At 39.5% G+C, this 16913-nt stretch overlaps 2 long non-coding RNA genes across 4 annotated transcripts in view; one reads left to right on the forward strand and one right to left on the reverse strand.

The window, feature by feature from the left end:
- Positions 1-5988: 5988 nt before the first annotated feature.
- On the reverse strand, positions 5989-10953 carry LOC123502311. The gene is made up of 2 exons (XR_006673919.1): positions 10694-10953; positions 5989-6153 (listed from the first exon to the last, which is right to left on the reverse strand). It is a non-coding gene; the product is annotated as an uncharacterized LOC123502311 (long non-coding RNA).
- The window catches only part of LOC123502300, a 13667-nt gene continuing 2783 nt past the window's right edge, over positions 6030-16913 (forward strand). The window contains exons 1-3 of one of the 3 annotated variants that reach the window (XR_006673902.1): positions 6030-6166; positions 12325-12452; positions 13423-13515. This is a non-coding gene — a long non-coding RNA (uncharacterized LOC123502300). Of the gene's footprint in view, positions 6167-11657; positions 11743-12324; positions 12453-13422; positions 13516-16913 lie in introns of those variants that run through there. The other 2 variants (XR_006673900.1, XR_006673901.1) reach the window with 2 other exon arrangements.

Here is a 16913-nt window from a genome sequence, read left to right on the forward strand (position 1 = left end):
TGTATTAATTTCTCCCTCTTTATGCTTTGGCAAAATGAATTGATGTTACAATTAACGCTTTTTCATCTTGAAAGATTTTTGTATGCAGTATTTTAGAACAAAAATGTTATTTTCAATTGTACTACGTTCTGTGAAACCTCCTTGCGTTTGTTTCCCTAAGCTGTTCTTTGTTATGTGATCTTCTAAGCTATCTCTTATGATTGACATCATTAGTTTATACCCAACGTTAGTTAATGCAATAGGTCTCAAATCCTTGGCTTTTGGGCATCTTGTTTTGGGGATCATCACTGTCCTTGATTCTTTCCAGCTTGGTGGTACATGGCCTGACTCTAATGTACTTTTCATTCCCTTTGCTAATATTTCCTTTAATACTGTGCTATTTCCTATCTCCTTGTACATTTGTCCTTTAATATTATCTGTCCCCACAGCTCGTTTGCTCTTCATTTTCCCAGACACCTCGCCACTCTTTCCTCTGTGATAATGTTCTGTTGTAATTGCACCTCTCCTCCTGTCACCCTTCTTGCCATGTCGATGTGTTCCCATACCTCCACTGCACAAGTCTGTATATATTGCATTTCTGTCCCTTGTTCATCAACTGCGTTCAGCCTAACTGATCGTTTCTCTTCTATGTCTTTGATCATGTTCTCATACTCTTCTCTCTTCCTCACATTCCAGATTTCTTCAATATTGTTTTCATATTTTCTATATATGTTGCTCCAGAATTTCTTTACCTCCCCCCTCCCCCCACCTTCTCCTGCTCCAGTTCTACCCCATCTTCTCCATAGATTTTTAGGGATTTTTCTCCTTGATCTTTTCCCTTTTAGCTTCTTAATGTACTCCCACATCTTCTTTCCTCCATCCTTGCTTTCCTTAATTTCTTTGACTGTTTTCTCTTCTTGTTTACAGATCTCCTTTTTTATTAGCACATGTACCCTTTCTTTTTGCTTTGGGTATAACTCCTTCCACCTTTCCTCTCTTCTTCATTTGTTGTTGCATTTCTCCTCCTTTTCTTTGATTTCTTTCCTAATTACATCATTTATCCATACAGGCTCTGTGTTCTTGCTATTCTTTTCTCCTCTTCTCCTATATTTTCCTTTTAGCACCTTCTCTTTATTAGTGACTCCAATTTTTCAATGTTCTCCACTTCCTTATTTAGCGCCTGGCTTTCCATGCACACCCAAAATCTTTCTAAGGAATTATTGTCTGTTTTATAATACTCCTTCACAACCCACTCTTTTCTCTCACATTTTTTCTTCTTCTCTTTTATTATTAGCTCCACTTCAATTGGATTGTGGTCTGACATGTCAAAATGTCCTTCTCCTCATCTATATGCATGCTCTTGAATTTCCTATAGACTTGATTTGTTGCCAGTACATAATCAATAACACTCCTTTGTTCATTTCTGCTCCATGTGAACTCTCCTCCTGTGCATTTGCAATCATCATTTAACATTATCAATTCCAAAATGATTTCTCCATTTGTATTCACCTTCTGCTCCCCTTTGAAGCCCACATGTCCATTAAAGTCACCCATGACTAAGAGCGGGTGAGAGTTTCCATTTATTATCCTTTCCATTTGTAGCTTAATATTATTATTTCTGGGTGGATCGTTAACACTCAGGTAAACCACTACTAGTCTCATCTCCCATCCTCTCATTTTCCCTTTTGTGTGCAATATATCCGGACATTTTGTTGGTATCTTCTCTAGGTCTACTCCTGTATCCTTCCTATATAGCACCATTAGTCCTCCTCCTTTCTATCTTGCTCCTCTCTCATATTATCTACTATCACACAGTTATCACTGAAGTTTATATCTCTTAGCTTCTTCTGGGTCTCTGTTAAGCAAACTATACTATCATCACTCACTAACTCTTCTACTTCTTTTGCTTTAGTTTGTGTTAGCCCTTGTATATTTATTACCTTCATTTTGACACTCTTTTCGCTGATTTCTTTGTCCCATACACCTGTATTTCAGTCCCCACCAGTGCCTTCTCCTACTCTCACAATTTTTCCCCTCTGTATTTTCCACTGGCCTCCTTGTCTTCTTTTGTCTTGCAACTTTTCCTTTAGCATTGCGTCTTGTTCTCTCTCTTTCTTAGTTTTGTCAGGGGCAATCCTGATTTGACTTATGTCTTCCTCATGACAGTCTCTCAGCTGTCTGCCCCTCTTCACCACCTCCCATTTATCATATACATCACGCAGACATACTATTAGGGGCCTCTCACTCCCTCTCACTTTCATTCCCATTCTGTACACCTCCACCTGTGCTCCTTCCACCCATAACTTCTCATGAAATACATGCTCACAGACTTCTCTGTCCTCCTTTTCTTTCTCCCAGTCCATCCCAGCCTCTCCCAGTCCATCCCAGTGTGTGTGTGTAAATAATAATAATAATAATATGGTTTATTAGTAATTGCAGTACATAGATACTGAAAATGCACACATGGGGATTGAGGGAGACTTAAGATGAGAACCTTAAGTTAGCTGTTTATGGGTGGCACCATGGAGGGGATAGCACTGTGATGATAACGGTCAGTTCTTGGGGCCTTGAATGGCGTGACCACGTTTGTGTGTGGTGTGGCATGGATTGGCTGGGGCGCGTCAGGGGAGATGTTGTAGCCGTGAGTGGCACAGCAGGCCTCTACCCATCTTGACGAGGGCCGCTTGGTGTGTATTTACCTAGTTGTATTTATCTAGTTGTAGTTTTACAGGGCCTGGGCTTTATGCTCGTGTGGCCCCGTCTCCATATCTACACTTATCCAATCTTACTTTAAAAGTATGCACACTCGTTGCAGACACTACTTCTTCATCTAAACTGTTCCACGTCTCAATACATCTCTGCGGGAAACTATATTTTTTAATATCTCTCAGACATCTTCCTTTTCTCAGCTTTTTACTATGCGATCTTGTGCTTCGGATGTCATATTCTTCTCTCAGGATCAGTTTCTCATTATCCACTTGGTCCATTCTGTTGATCAATTTATAAACTTGTATCAGGTCTCCTCTCTCCCTTCTTTGTTCCAGGGTTGGTAGATCCATAGCCTTTAGTCTCTCCTCATATGTCATCCCTTCAAATTCTGGAACCATTCTTGTAGCTATTCTTTGTAGCCTATCCAATTTCCTTATGTGTTTCTTTTATGAGGAGTCCACACTACTCCTGCATATTCCAATCTGGGTCTTATTATAGTACTTATCAATTTCTTCATCATTTCTTTGTCCATGTAGTGAAATGCTACTCAAATATTCCTTAGCAAATTATATGTTTCTCTAAAATTCTATCAATATGGCTTACTTGTTGATTGTTTTGTTCCATCGTCACTCCTAAGTCCTTTTCCTTTTTTACTTTCTCCAGTTCTACTCCGTCTCCCATCTTATAGATTTCCACTGGTCGTCTTTCACTCTTTCCCATTTCCATGACATGACTTTTGTTCACATTGAATTCCATTTCTCACTTCTTACTCCATTCCCAGATCTTAGTTAGGTCTTCTTGCAGTATTTCAGTGTGTGTGTGTGTATTCACCTAGTTGTAATTTTACAGGGCCTGGGTATCATACTCGTGTGGCCCCGTCTCCATATCTACACACATCCAACTTTCCTTTAAAACTATGCACACTCCTTGCTGACACCACCTCCTCACTCAAACCATTCCACACCTCCACACATCTTTGTGGGAAACTATATTTTTTTCACATCCTTCAAGCATATTCCCCTTGGCTATCTTTTTACTATGCGATCTTGTAGTTCTACTTAAGTTTTCCTCTCTCAACATCATTTGCTCATTATCCACTTCATCCAGTCCATTCAACAGTTTATAAACCTGTATTAAATCTCCTCTTTCTCTTCTTTGTTCCAAGGTAGGCAAATTCATTTCTTTTAATCTCTCCTCATAGGTCATTTCTGCCAATTCCAGAACCATTTTGTTGCCATTTTCTGCAATCTCTCCAACTTCCTTATATGCTTCTTTTTATAAGGGGACCAGACCACTCCAGCATATTCCAATCTTGGTCTAATTACCATACTAATTAATTTCTTCATCATATCTTTATCCATATAATGGAAGGCTAATCCAATATTTTTATCAAATTATACGTTTCTCCAAACATCTTAACAATATGAGCCTCAAACTGCCCATGGTCTTGTATTATCACTCCCAAATCCTTTTCCTTTTCCACCTTTTTCAACACTACTTCTTCACCCATCTTATATGACCCTCTTGGCCGTCTTCCACTCTTTCCCATCTCCATCACATGACTTTTGCTCAGATTAAATTCCATTTGCCACCTCTTGCTCCACTCCCAAATCTTATCCAGGTCTGCCTGTAAAATTTCACAATCTTCTTCACTCTTCACACACCTACACAACTTCGCATCATCCGCAAACAAATTAATATAACTGTTTACTCCCTCTGGCATGTCATTTATATATACCAGGAAAAGTATTGGTGCCAGCACTGAGCCTTGTGGGACTCCACTCTCCACCACCAACCAGTCCGACCTTGCATCCCTTATTGCCGTTCTCATCTCCCTCCATCTCAAGTAGTTTTCCATCCACTTTAACACTTTTCCTTTCAGTCCTCCATAAATCTCTACTTTCCATAACAGTCTCTCGTGAGGTACCTTGTCAAAAGCTTTCTTTAAATCCAAATATACACAGTCCATCCATCCTCTCTCTCTTGTATTTTGTCAACCACTCTTGAATAAAAGCTCAGTAGATTTGTTACACATGACCTCCCTTTCCTGAAGCCAAATTGATGATCCGATAATAACTTATGATCCTCCAGGAACTGTATCCAATATTTCTTTATCACCCTCTCACAAATCTTACCGACCACACTTGTTAGAGACACAGGTCTATAGTTAAGAGGCTCTTCCTTACTGCCTCCCTTATAAATGGGCACCACTTCAGCTCTCTTCCACTCTACTGGTACTTCCCCGGTTTCTAATGAGCACCTTATAATATCATATAATGGATCAATCAATTCTTCTCTACACTCCTTCAATAATTTTCCTGAAACTTCATCTGGTCCCATCGCTTTATCATCTTTAAGTTCCTCCAACATTTTATATAACTCCTTTTTAGGTATCTTAATGTCATCCATGTGCACATTTCCTTGTACATTCTGAGGCTTTACAAACATTGTTTCTTCAGTAAATACTTGCTGAAACCTATTATTTAGCAATTCCGCTATATTCTTAGGGTCATCTACTATCCCTTGCTCTCCTTTTAATCTTTCAATGGACTCTCTCTTTTTAAATTTACCATTTATGAACCTGTAAAACAATTTTGGATGTTCCTTACTCACTTGTGTGTGTGTGTGTGTGTGTGTGTGTGTGTGTGTGTGTGTGTGTGTCATACAAAGTCAGTTTTCATCCAATATTTCTACATTGTGTTGTTTAAATAGAGATAATTTTGTGTATTTCTTTGCTACAACAACATTCATTAAAGTTCTCTCTCTCTCTCTCTCTCTCTCTCTCTCTCTCTCTCTCTCTCTCTCTCTCTCTCTCTCTCTCTCTCTCTCTCTCTCTCTCTCTCTCTCTCTCTCTCTCTCTCTCTCTCTCTCTCTCTCAGATGTTAATCAAGTTTGATTTATTTGAGATTGTGTAAAATTATTTTAAGAAAGTTTGTCATGTTTTGAGGTCATTTAAGACAGTTTGGTAGGTTTTGAGGGCATTTTAACACAGTTTGGTAGGTTTTGAGGGCATTTTAAAACAGTTTGGGATGTTTTGAGGGCATTTTAAGACAGTTTTGAGTTAATTTTAAGACAGTTTGGTAGGTTTTGAGGCCATTTTAAGACAGTTTGGGATTTTTTTAGGGCATTTTAAGAGAGTTTGTCATGTTTTGAGTTAGTTTTAAGACAGTTTGATAGGTTTTGAGGGCATTTTAAGACAGTTTGGGATGTTTTGAGGGCATTTTAAGACAGTTTGACATGTTTTGAGGCATTTTGAGATAGTTTGGTAATTTTTGAGGGCAATATAAGACAATTTTGGGTATGATAAGACAACTTTATTGACATTAGGAAGGGTGCATGGAGGTCACAAGATTATTGGTGTTCTGTTTGTTAATCTCCAGGCCACATACTCTCCCTGTCTCCACCACCACCTGACCACCACTCTCTCTGCGTCTTCCATGCTGCTCGCTGACAGCATTCCATCGTCTGCAAAGAATAAGTGAGTCACATTTAAAGTGTCATCTTTGAAGCACAAATTTACACTTTCTAATGTCTTTATTATTATTTTGAAAGTTATTAACCCCTTCAGTACTGGGACATATTTTTACCTTGAGGTTTGTGTACCATTAGACCATTTTGATGACATTAGGAAGGGTTATGGAGGTCAGAAGATTAATGGCCAGTCTTCACTATTTTAACCCCTTCAGTACTGGGACATATTTTTACCTTGAGGTTTGTGTACCATTAGACCATTTTATTGACATTAGGAAGGGTGTATGGAGGGCAGAGGATAAATGGCCACAGTTTTCACTATTTTAACCCCTTCAGTACTGGGACACATTTTTAACTTGAGATTTGTGTACCATTAGACCATTTTATTGACATTAGGAAGGGTGTATGGAGGGCAGAGGATAAACGGCCACAGTTTTCACTATTTTAACCCCTTCAGTACTGGGATACATTTTTACCTTGAGGTTTGTGTACCATTAGACCAGTTTGATGACATTAGGAAGGGTGTATGGAGGTCAGAAGATTAATGGCCACAGTCTTCACTATTTTAACCCCTTCAGTACTGGGACGTATTTTTACCTTGAGATTTGTGTACCATTAGACCATTTTATTGACATTAGGAAGAGTCTATGGAGATCACAAGATTAGTGGCCACAGTCTTCATAATTTTTAACCCCTTCAGTACTGGGAGGCATTTTTACTGTGAGTTTTGGGCGTGATTAGACGATTTTATTGACATTAGGAAGAGTCTATGGAGGTCAGAGGATTAATGGCCTGAGTTTTCACTATTTGAATCCCCACATAATAAGTTTGTGAAGCTGTATAGAATCACCAAAATAGAAAACAGAATGACTATGTATGAAAGCACGTCCTGGTAGTGAAGGGGTTAATTTGCCAAGTGTTATGGAGGCTGTATGTACATCCCCTGCTGTCTGTCTGTCTGTCTGTCTGTCTGATGCCACTTGTTAAATTTTGTGTTTGAAGTCTTAGTCTAGTTTTGTCTCCAGGGTAAACTTTTGTTATTAGGTCTAGTACTTTTCATTTATTTGATATTCCATAAGAATTTTGATCCTATAATCCCTTCTTATACTGTCTAAAACTTTGCAAACATCTATTGATATGACAATTAAAGATTTTTTTTACTTTGAAATGATTTTTGTACACAATATCTGAGTATGAACAGGCCATTTTCTAGCCTACCTCCCAGGAAGCTGGAGCGCATTCCCTATTATTGCACGTTATAATGGGTTCGGGATGCGGTAATTCTGATTTGTGGTAAGGTTTTCAGGAACGCACATGTACCGTGTAACGAGGACTTACCGTACATGTAAAGTAGTTAAAGTACATTAATATACAGTTTAATGACGCAGTGTTGTCTGTGTGGACACTCTGTGTGGATGTTGGTGCTGTGAAGGAATGAAAGCTGTTTATGTGACATAGAGGAAATATATTATTATAAAAAGACTGACTTTGCTTCAATCCTGCAAATGTACCATACAAGAAGTTAAGAGATTTTTGAGCCACATTTCACTGAGTGTGCAGAGATTTATCTATTTGTGTGAGGAATGTGTTCCCGAGAGCATCATGTCATGTCAAGATGGCACAAAGGTAAGCTGATTACTGACCTAAGCTGTCTGAGATGTCACTGCGAACCAAAGCATTTTATCAGAGACAGGTCTATTCGTGGGGAACCTCAGTTTCAGTAAAAACACTCAATTTTATCCCAAAACACACTCAAAACACCATGTAACTCCTCAAAATGCCCCAAAACACACCCAGAGCTCAATACAAACACACACACACACACTCAATACATCCAAACCACTTAAAACACTCAATTTTATCCCAAAACATTTCAAAATGCCCCAAAACAAACTCTGAGCTCAATACAAACACACCCACACACACTCAACATGCCCAAACCACTTAAAACACTCAATTTTATCCCAAAACACACTCAAAACACCATGTAACACCTCAAAATGCCCCAAAACATACTCTGAGCCTGATTACTGAGCTAAGCTGTCTGGGGTGTCACTGAAGCAAAGCATTTTCTCAACAAGGTAAGCTGATTACTGAGCTAAGCTGTCTGGGGTGTCACTGAAGCAAAGCATTTTCTCAACAAGGTAAGCTGATTACTGAGCTAAGCTGTCTGGGGTGTCACTGAAGCAAAGCATTTTCTCAACAAGGTAAGCTGATTACTGAGCTAAGCTGTCATTATCGTCATTGGGCATTATCATTTTATACTTCTCCATGCATTCTAATATCATTCTTCCATTTCCATCTGGCTTTTGTGTTCCTTTGAATCCCACGTGGCCATTCAAGTCCCAGATTGTAAGCAGTGGATGTTGTGCATTAGTCTCTATGATCTTCTCAATTTCCAGTTTGATAGTACCATTCCTTAGTTTATCATCTACACTAAAGTACACTACAGTTATGTTAACCTCCCATCCCTTAACCCCTTCAGTACTGGGACACATTTTTACCTTCAGATTTGTGTGCCATTAGACCATTTTATTGACATTAGGAAGGGTGTATGGAGGACAGAAGATTAATGGCCACAGTCTTCACTATTTTAACCCCTTCAGTACTGGGACACATTTTTACCTTGAGATTTGTGTGCCATTAGACCATTTCATTGACATTAGGAAGGGTGTATGGAGGCAGAAGATTAATGGCCACTGTCTTCACTATTTTAACCCCTTCAGTACTGGGACACATTTTTACCTTGAGATTTGTGTACCATTAGACCATTTTATTGACATTAGGAAGGGTGTATGGAGGGCAGAAGATTAATGGCCACAGTCTTCACTATTTTAACTCCTTCAGTACTGGGAAACATTTTTACCTTGAGATTTGTGTGCCATTAGACCATTTTATTGACATTAGGAAGGGTGTATGGAGGCAGAAGATTAATGGCCACAGTCTTCACTATTTTAACCCCTTCAGTACTGGGAAACATTTTACCTTCAGATTTGTGTGCCATTAGACCATTTTATTGACATTAGGAAGGGTGTATGGAAGGCAGAAGATTAATGGCCACAGTCTTCACTATTTTAACCCCTTCAGTACTGGGACACATTTTTACCTTGAGATTTGTGTACCATTAGACCATTTTATTGACATTAGGAAGGGTGTATGGAAGGCAGAAGATTAATGGCCACAGTCTTCACTATTTTAACCCCTTCAGTACTGGGACACATTTTACCTTGAGATTTGTGCACCATTAGACCATTTTATTGACATTAGGAAGGGTGTATGGAGGCAGAAGATTAATGGCCACAGTCTTCACTATTTTAACCCCTTCAGTACTGGGACACATTTTACCTTGAGATTTGTGTACCATTAGACCATTTTATTGACATTAGGAAGGGTGTATGGAGGGCAGAAGATTAATGGCCACAGTCTTCACTATTTTAACCCCTTCAGTACTGGGACACATTTTTACCGTGAGATTTGTGCACCATTAGACCATTTTATTGACATTAGGAAGGGTGTATGGATGGAGGCAGAAGATTAATGGCCACTGTCTTCACTATTTTAACCCCTTCAGTACTGGGACACATTTTACCTTGAGATTTGTGTACCATTAGACCATTTTATTGACATTAGGAAGGGTGTATGGAGGACAGAAGATTAATGGCCACAGTCTTCACTATTTTAACTCCTTCAGTACTGGGACACATTTTACCTTGAGATTTGTGTGCCATTAGACCATTTTATTGACATTAGGAAGGGTGTATGGAGGGCAGAAGATTAATGGCCACAGTCTTCACTATTTTAACCCCTTCAGTACAGGGAAACATTTTTACCTTCAGATTTGTGTGCCATTAGACCATTTTATTGACATTAGGAAGGGTGTATGGAGGACAAGATTAATGGCCACAGTCTTCACTATTTTAACATCTTCATTACTGGGACACATTTTTACCTTCAGAGTGACTAACTTTACCTATTAGAGAGAGAGAGAGAGAGAGAGAGAGAGAGAGAAGGGCTTAGTGACATATCCAGCCCTAACATTGTCAAGCCACACCATAAGACACCGCCAAGCTCCTCTGAAGTGACGGGTTGTGTGTCTAACCTTCATCAATAGAGTATAGTTGAAGTTGTTATTGTTTTTAAGGTTCCAGTGAGAGATTAACAACATTTCTAAATTATTAACAGCAGGAACACTCTACCTAGTCACCTCTGTGGCCTTCATGGAGAGAGAGAGAGAGAGAGAGAGAGAGAGAGAGAGAGAGAGAGAGAGAGAGAGAGAGAGAGAGAGATAATTTTACATAAAACAGCCCCCCCCACACACACATTAACCCTCATAGTAATAATAATAACACTGCTGCTCCTGCTACTACTACTACTACTCGCTCCTCTTTTGTCCCTGCTATGCATTTGAGGCGCGCAGCAGCAGCAGAAAACAGTGAGAATTGAAGGAAATGTTGGGGCGGGCTGTGGGTGTGGGTGAGGTGGGCGGCGGGCGGTGTTAACTGGGGTACATATACACAACCATCGCCTTATTTACCACAGTAATGGCTATTTATCTAGTGTGGTGGTTGATTCTGGCTTTGCTTCACTCTCTGGGTCTGGAAACACAGGGGGGAGTGGAAGCAGACATTGCTGGACTGTCCATGGGGAAGGCAGGGGTGAGGCGCCCCCCGTGGGTTCAATATTGACGTAGATAATTCATTTAAAAAATCGCCACAAGAAAAACGGCTCCCAGACTAGTATACACTACACTTTTAGGCGCGATAAATAGTGTAACTAATAATCAAAATATAATATTCCTACCGGGTGGTTTTTTTTATTGAAAGCGGTGGAAAGGAAGGTGTTTGTGTCCAATTAACGGGTGACAAACACACCACAATGTCGAGATGGAAAGCTCACCCAAACTACGTTATATTACATTTTCTGAATAACACAAATTTTCGCTTTCCAGCCGAATAAAGAAAACACAGATTCTTTGTCATATAAAGATTTTTGTTTTCTATTTTGTTACCATTCAAAATTTTGAAATTGAAAATACGAATAGGTAGACTAAACTTTATGGAATATTGTTACTTGAATCATGTTTTTCATATCTTTTAAGTGTTATATCAAGCACCAAAACAATCCTAGGCGTGGTAATAAAAAAACGTTATATTCCTTGCAGTGACTTTAACGTTATTTTTTCGGTAAACCAAAACACAGCTGGACTCGATTCTATTGTAGTTTAGAAATTAGTTTACTTTACTAATAACAAATCAGATATCAGAAAAGTGCCAACTTCACTAAATAAGTAGAAATATTTCAATCCTTACGGCGAAATATGTTTTTTTATCAATATTTGTGAGTGACCCCAACACCCCCATTTCGGTATTGGGAATATAATACACATGTTATTTTCATTTTTCTTTACCATTTTATATTTTATTTATTTTATTTCAATGTTATTCTGAATTTTATAAGAAGTTTGAGTGATAGAGGAAGTGTATACAATGATGTCGACATTTTGCGTAGAAGAAGAAGAAGGAGAAGATCCGCCATTGTTAGCTCTGTTTTGAGACTTACAGTTTTTGAACATTTGTGGAGCAGGTGAGTTATTCCCAAGTGTGTGCGTGTACATGCTTATTATCTAAAGTATGTAGAGTTAGTGAGACGTGCCAATTAAGGTGAAAAAGTCTGGTAAAGTGAAAATAAGTGCGTCTTTATAAGCAAACTTTTGGGTTTTGTTGCCTCATATTTGCGGTGGTCATTCCTGCCCTCCTACGCATTGTCACGCCCCATATTGCCTCCATAGATAGCTTATGCACCCATACACCTCCCATGCGCGGGATAGTTTGATAGTTGAAGCGGTTACTGAGATATGGTGGTGTTCTTGTGTTAGGCAGTGTCCGCCATCCTGCCTTCCACATCGGCCCTCTCTGTGTTAACTATTTTCAGTTTTTCTTATTTACTACGCCTTGTCACGCCCCATATTGCCTCCGTAGATAGTTTGTGGATCCATACACCTCCCATATGCGTGATAGTTTGATAGTTGAAGTGGTTAGTGAGATATGGTGGTGTTATAGTGTGGTAGGCAGTCCTTCACCCTTTCCTACGCCTTGTCACGCCTCATTTATACTATTACTACCACCACCACCACTACCACTACTACAACAACTACCACTATTCCAGAGGTGCACCATGGCTTGCCACAATGTCACAATGGGTTCTTGGAGAGCCGCTGCTGTTGACTTGCTGCATGTCTCCTCTCTGCGGCAAAACTCCACAAATACTCCACTCACCAAGTTCCAGAGGGAGAGGTGAGTGTGTTTGGGTGTGGGAAAGGTGTCCTCAGGTGTGCTGTGAGTGTGGTGTGTGTAAGTGTGTTTTTGTACGTTTTTGTAATGTCAACTATAGCTACCTATGTATAGTGTTTATTTTTTTTTTTTGGTGTTGGTTGGCTAGGGTAAACTTATTGTGGGCGTTTTCCAGGTGTGATTTAAGGGTTGTTTGTGGAGTGTGTGTGTGTGTGTGTGTGATGCAATATTTTTAGGTAATTTTTGGTGCGTTTTGGTTAGGTAATGTTTGTCTTGTTTCCTCCATATCTCCCTCCACAGGTTACCTCCAGGCTTTTCCTTCAGTAGACTATTTCCTCCATGTTTCCTCCACCTTCCCTCCAATTTTGAGTCTCCTATCTCACTTCTATCATAGTCAAAATAGTACTTTTCTAAATCTCACTTCAAAACCTGACAATTTTTCTCATTTTCCCTCCACCACCTCCTTTTCTTTCCTCCATATCTCCCTCCACACACCAAGCTGTGTACTGTGCTGGTGTGTGCAGGTGTGGGAAAGGTTTCCGCAGGTGTGGTGTGTGTGTGTGTACGTGTGTGTGTGTGTAAATGTTTTAGTGTAAGCTACTATATATTTTTTGGGTGTGTGTTTTTTGCATTTTCCAGTGTTTGCAAAGGGTTGTTTGTGGTTTGTTGGTGTGTGCAGGTGTGGGAATGGTGTGTGCTGGTGTGCTGTGTGTTTGGTGAGTGTCGGGTGTGTGAAAGCGTGTTTTTCCTTACAATTTTGTCTCATAAACCTCAATTTTTTAACTTGTTTTGGCCGGAAAATATTTGTCTTTTTAAAATCCTCCTAATACCACCACCACCACCACCACCACTGTCCAACCACACCCACAACCACCACAAACAACCAACATTACCACATCAGATGCTCACAAAACCACACCATTTCACTACCACCACTAGTACTATTATAACCACCACCACCTCCTCCCAACAGGATCACCAGCCACCACCGGCCGTACTAAAGGAAGTGGCTCTATGTAGGGATGGAACATAGCAACTACACCAGCTGGGACACACCTAGCCAACTGTGAGTATTGAAGGCTGTTTTAGGGTGTTTGAAGACTTTGAGGGTGTTTAAGGCTACTTTAGGGTGTTTTAAGGCTGTCTTAGGGTATTTTTAGGCTGTTTTAGATTGTTTAAGGCTATTTTAGGGTGTTTGAAGAATTTTAGGATGTTTAAGGCAGTTTTAAGCTATTTTAAGGGTGTTTAAGACTGTTTTAGTGTTTTTAGGGTTATTTTAAGGCTATTTAAGGGTGTTTAAGACTGTTTTAACTATTTTAGGCTATGTTAGGGTGTTTTAAGGGTGTTTCAAGATATTTACAGTACATGCACACACCATCGCTCCATCAGTGCTTCATCTACTCGCTTTGTGTGTTTTTTATGATTCAGTGACAAAGTGACTAACTGTTTTCAGGGACACTGGGTACGAGTTGGTAACAGTTGTTTCAGTATTGGTATAACTGTAATCCGGATTTGAGCTCCACGAACAACAACAAAACCACAGTGCGCTACAAGAATGGAGGGAAGAAGCTGTGACCGGGCCAAACCACTCACGCACGAAGAGAGAATATTGATTCTCAATCTTGTAAAGAGAATAAAGACTTGCAAGACCGCTCAACAAACCCAGCTAGCCTTCACAAGAAAAAAATTAGCTTGGGAGGCGATCACCAAGTCATTTAATGCCATTAACATTTTTTTATATTAAGATATTTATAGCTAAATAAAAATTCAAGATTTTAGCATCAGCTGGTGCTTAGAGAAAATGACAATGTGAAAAGAGGCAGGCTCAGGTAGTGAGTAACAAGCCCACATGTGATCAGAGTTATTGAATATCTGTGTTCTCAAGCATTCCTTATTGAAACCTGGCTTGCCACACACTTAAATAATTTTCTTCTTTTCAAGTTTTGTATATGTATAGCAGTTCTGAATGTTTATTGTTGTTGCTCAATTTCACTATGTGTTTATAACAGGTTTATTCAACAACTTTACAGACTGCAGTGTTTTCATAATTTCCAGAATTCTTAACTTTCTTTTTTTTCTGTATCCTTCCATTATCCCTAAAGTGGTAATTTATCATGTGTTCGGAAATCACTGTCTTACAAAATCTATATCAAGAAACAGTGGTAATTCATTACAAGAGTTGAGAAATTTGTATTCTTTGGGATCTGCTAGACCACAATTTGTATGCATATCATTAAAAATTCCATAGTTAACACATTAGTATAGTCAATCATGAATTACATTAATCATGGCCTGAAATGGTTTGGATACAGGACTATACATCTTGAGAACTACCTACAATACTGTCAGTATACCTAGACTTAAATCCTTGCACATCACACCCAACTCAGTGAAAAGTTATCTGTTGACTTAGCTTTAACATTATTGCACTCAATGCTTATGTCACTCACTCTGAATTTATGGCCTCCGCACACTGAAACACTAAGGTCTCTCTCTCTCTCTCTCTCTCTCTCTCTCTCTCTCTCTCTCTCTCTCTCTCTCTCTCTCTCTCTCTCTCTCTCTCTCTCTCTCTCTCAGATATTAATCCAGTTTTATTTATTTCAGATTGTGTTAAGAATATGAAGAAAGACAGACCAAGACAAGAAGAAGAGGAGGAAGAAGAAGAAGAAGAAGAAGAAGAAGAAGAAGAAGAAGAAGGAAGAGGTGGAGAAGAGGAGAAGAAGAAGAAGAAGAGAAAAAGAAAAGGTAAAATAATAAATATTGTCATTTTATAAATTTTTGCTATTTCTCTCTCTCTCTCTCTCTCTCTCTCTCTCTCTCTCTCTCTCTCTCTCTCTCTCTCTCTCTCTCTCTCTCTCTCTCTCTCTCTCTCCCTCCCTCCCTCCCTCCTCCTTCCTCCTCCCTCCTCCTCCTCCTCCTCCTCCTCCTCCTCCTCCTCCTCCTCCTCCTCCTCCTCCTCCTCCTCCTCCTCCTCCTCCTCCTGTACTAATACTATTACTATTATTACTATCCCATTGTGACCTGTGTGACCTCTGATCTTTGCCACAGGACTCCCTGGACTGCGACTTCACTGTGACCCGAGAGGAGGTGGCCACTCAAAGCTGAGGTCACACGGCTTCCTTCCTTATGCAGGTCAGTGGTGTGGTGTGTGGTGTGAAGTGTGGTTAGGTTAGGTTGGGCTGGATAAGATTTTGAGGACATTTTGAGGCAGTTTGGCATGTTTGATGGGTATTTTAAAATAGTTTGGCATGTTTTAAGGGCATTTTAGACAGTGGCATGTTCTAAGGGCATTTTAGACAGTTTGGTATGTTTTGAGGACATTTTAGACAGTTTGGCATGTTTTGAGGGTATTGTAAGACAGTTTAGAGACCATGTTAAGACAGTTTGGTATGTTTTGAGGACATTTTGTTACAATTTGGCAGGTTTTGAGGGCAATTTATAACAGTTTGGCTGGTTTTGAGGGTATATTAAGACAATTTGGGAGGTTTTAAGGGAAATTGAAGATAGTTTGGCAGGTTTCAAGGCCATTTTAAGACAGTTTGGCAGATTTTGAGTGCAATTTAAGACAGTTTGGCAGGTTATGAGGATATATTAAGAGTTTGACATATTTGAGGGCATATTGAGACAGTTTGGCATGTTTTAAGGGCATTTTAAGACAGTTTGTTTGGTTGAGTTGCGTTCAGTTCAGTTTACAACATAGTGAAGGTGACTCAATGTAAACAGTGCATCTCTCATTACAGGAAAGTCAAGCCAAGCCAAGACAAGCCACGCCACAACACAACACAAGCCTTCTACAACACCTACAGCCATCAGCAACACCCAGGGTACAAGACAACACCTAAGCCATGAAGAAGAGTTAGGATAGATTAGCAGTTTGTCATGTTTTTTTTTTTTTTCTTTTAAGGACATTTTAAGACAGTTTGGCATGTTTTTATGGTATTTTAAGATTATTTGGCATGTTTTTGATGGCATTTGAAGAAAGTTTGGCTGTGATAATACCATTTTATTGACATTAGGAAGGGTGTATGGAGGTGACAATATCAATGGGCACAGTTTTCACTATTTTAATCCCCACATGAGTTTGTGAAGCAAGTGTTGGATTCTCAGGACAAAGATGCAGTGTGCTTGTTAAGAGATTCACTCAGCGCTCACTCAATCATTCACTTACTGAGCTCAGAAGGAATGAAGAATGTGCATTGTTGCTGCTTGTGTGTCAGTCAAAGGGCTATATTCACAAACAATTTACTCTCACCACGACTGCTTTCCAAGGCCACAGAGATGACTGGCAGGGTTTTCAAGAGTGTTTCTCCAGTTAATAATGTAGAAATGTAGTCACTCTGCCTCTAGAACCATAAAAACACGATTAAAAACGGTTTATTCTCCACCATGACTATTTTCCAAGGCCAGAAATGATTGGCAGGGTTTTCAAGAATGTTTCTCCAGTTAATATTGTAAAAATCTTGT

Source organism: Portunus trituberculatus, chromosome 11 (genome assembly GCF_017591435.1).
Source record: "Portunus trituberculatus isolate SZX2019 chromosome 11, ASM1759143v1, whole genome shotgun sequence".
Lineage (NCBI taxonomy): Eukaryota > Metazoa > Arthropoda > Malacostraca > Decapoda > Portunidae > Portunus > Portunus trituberculatus.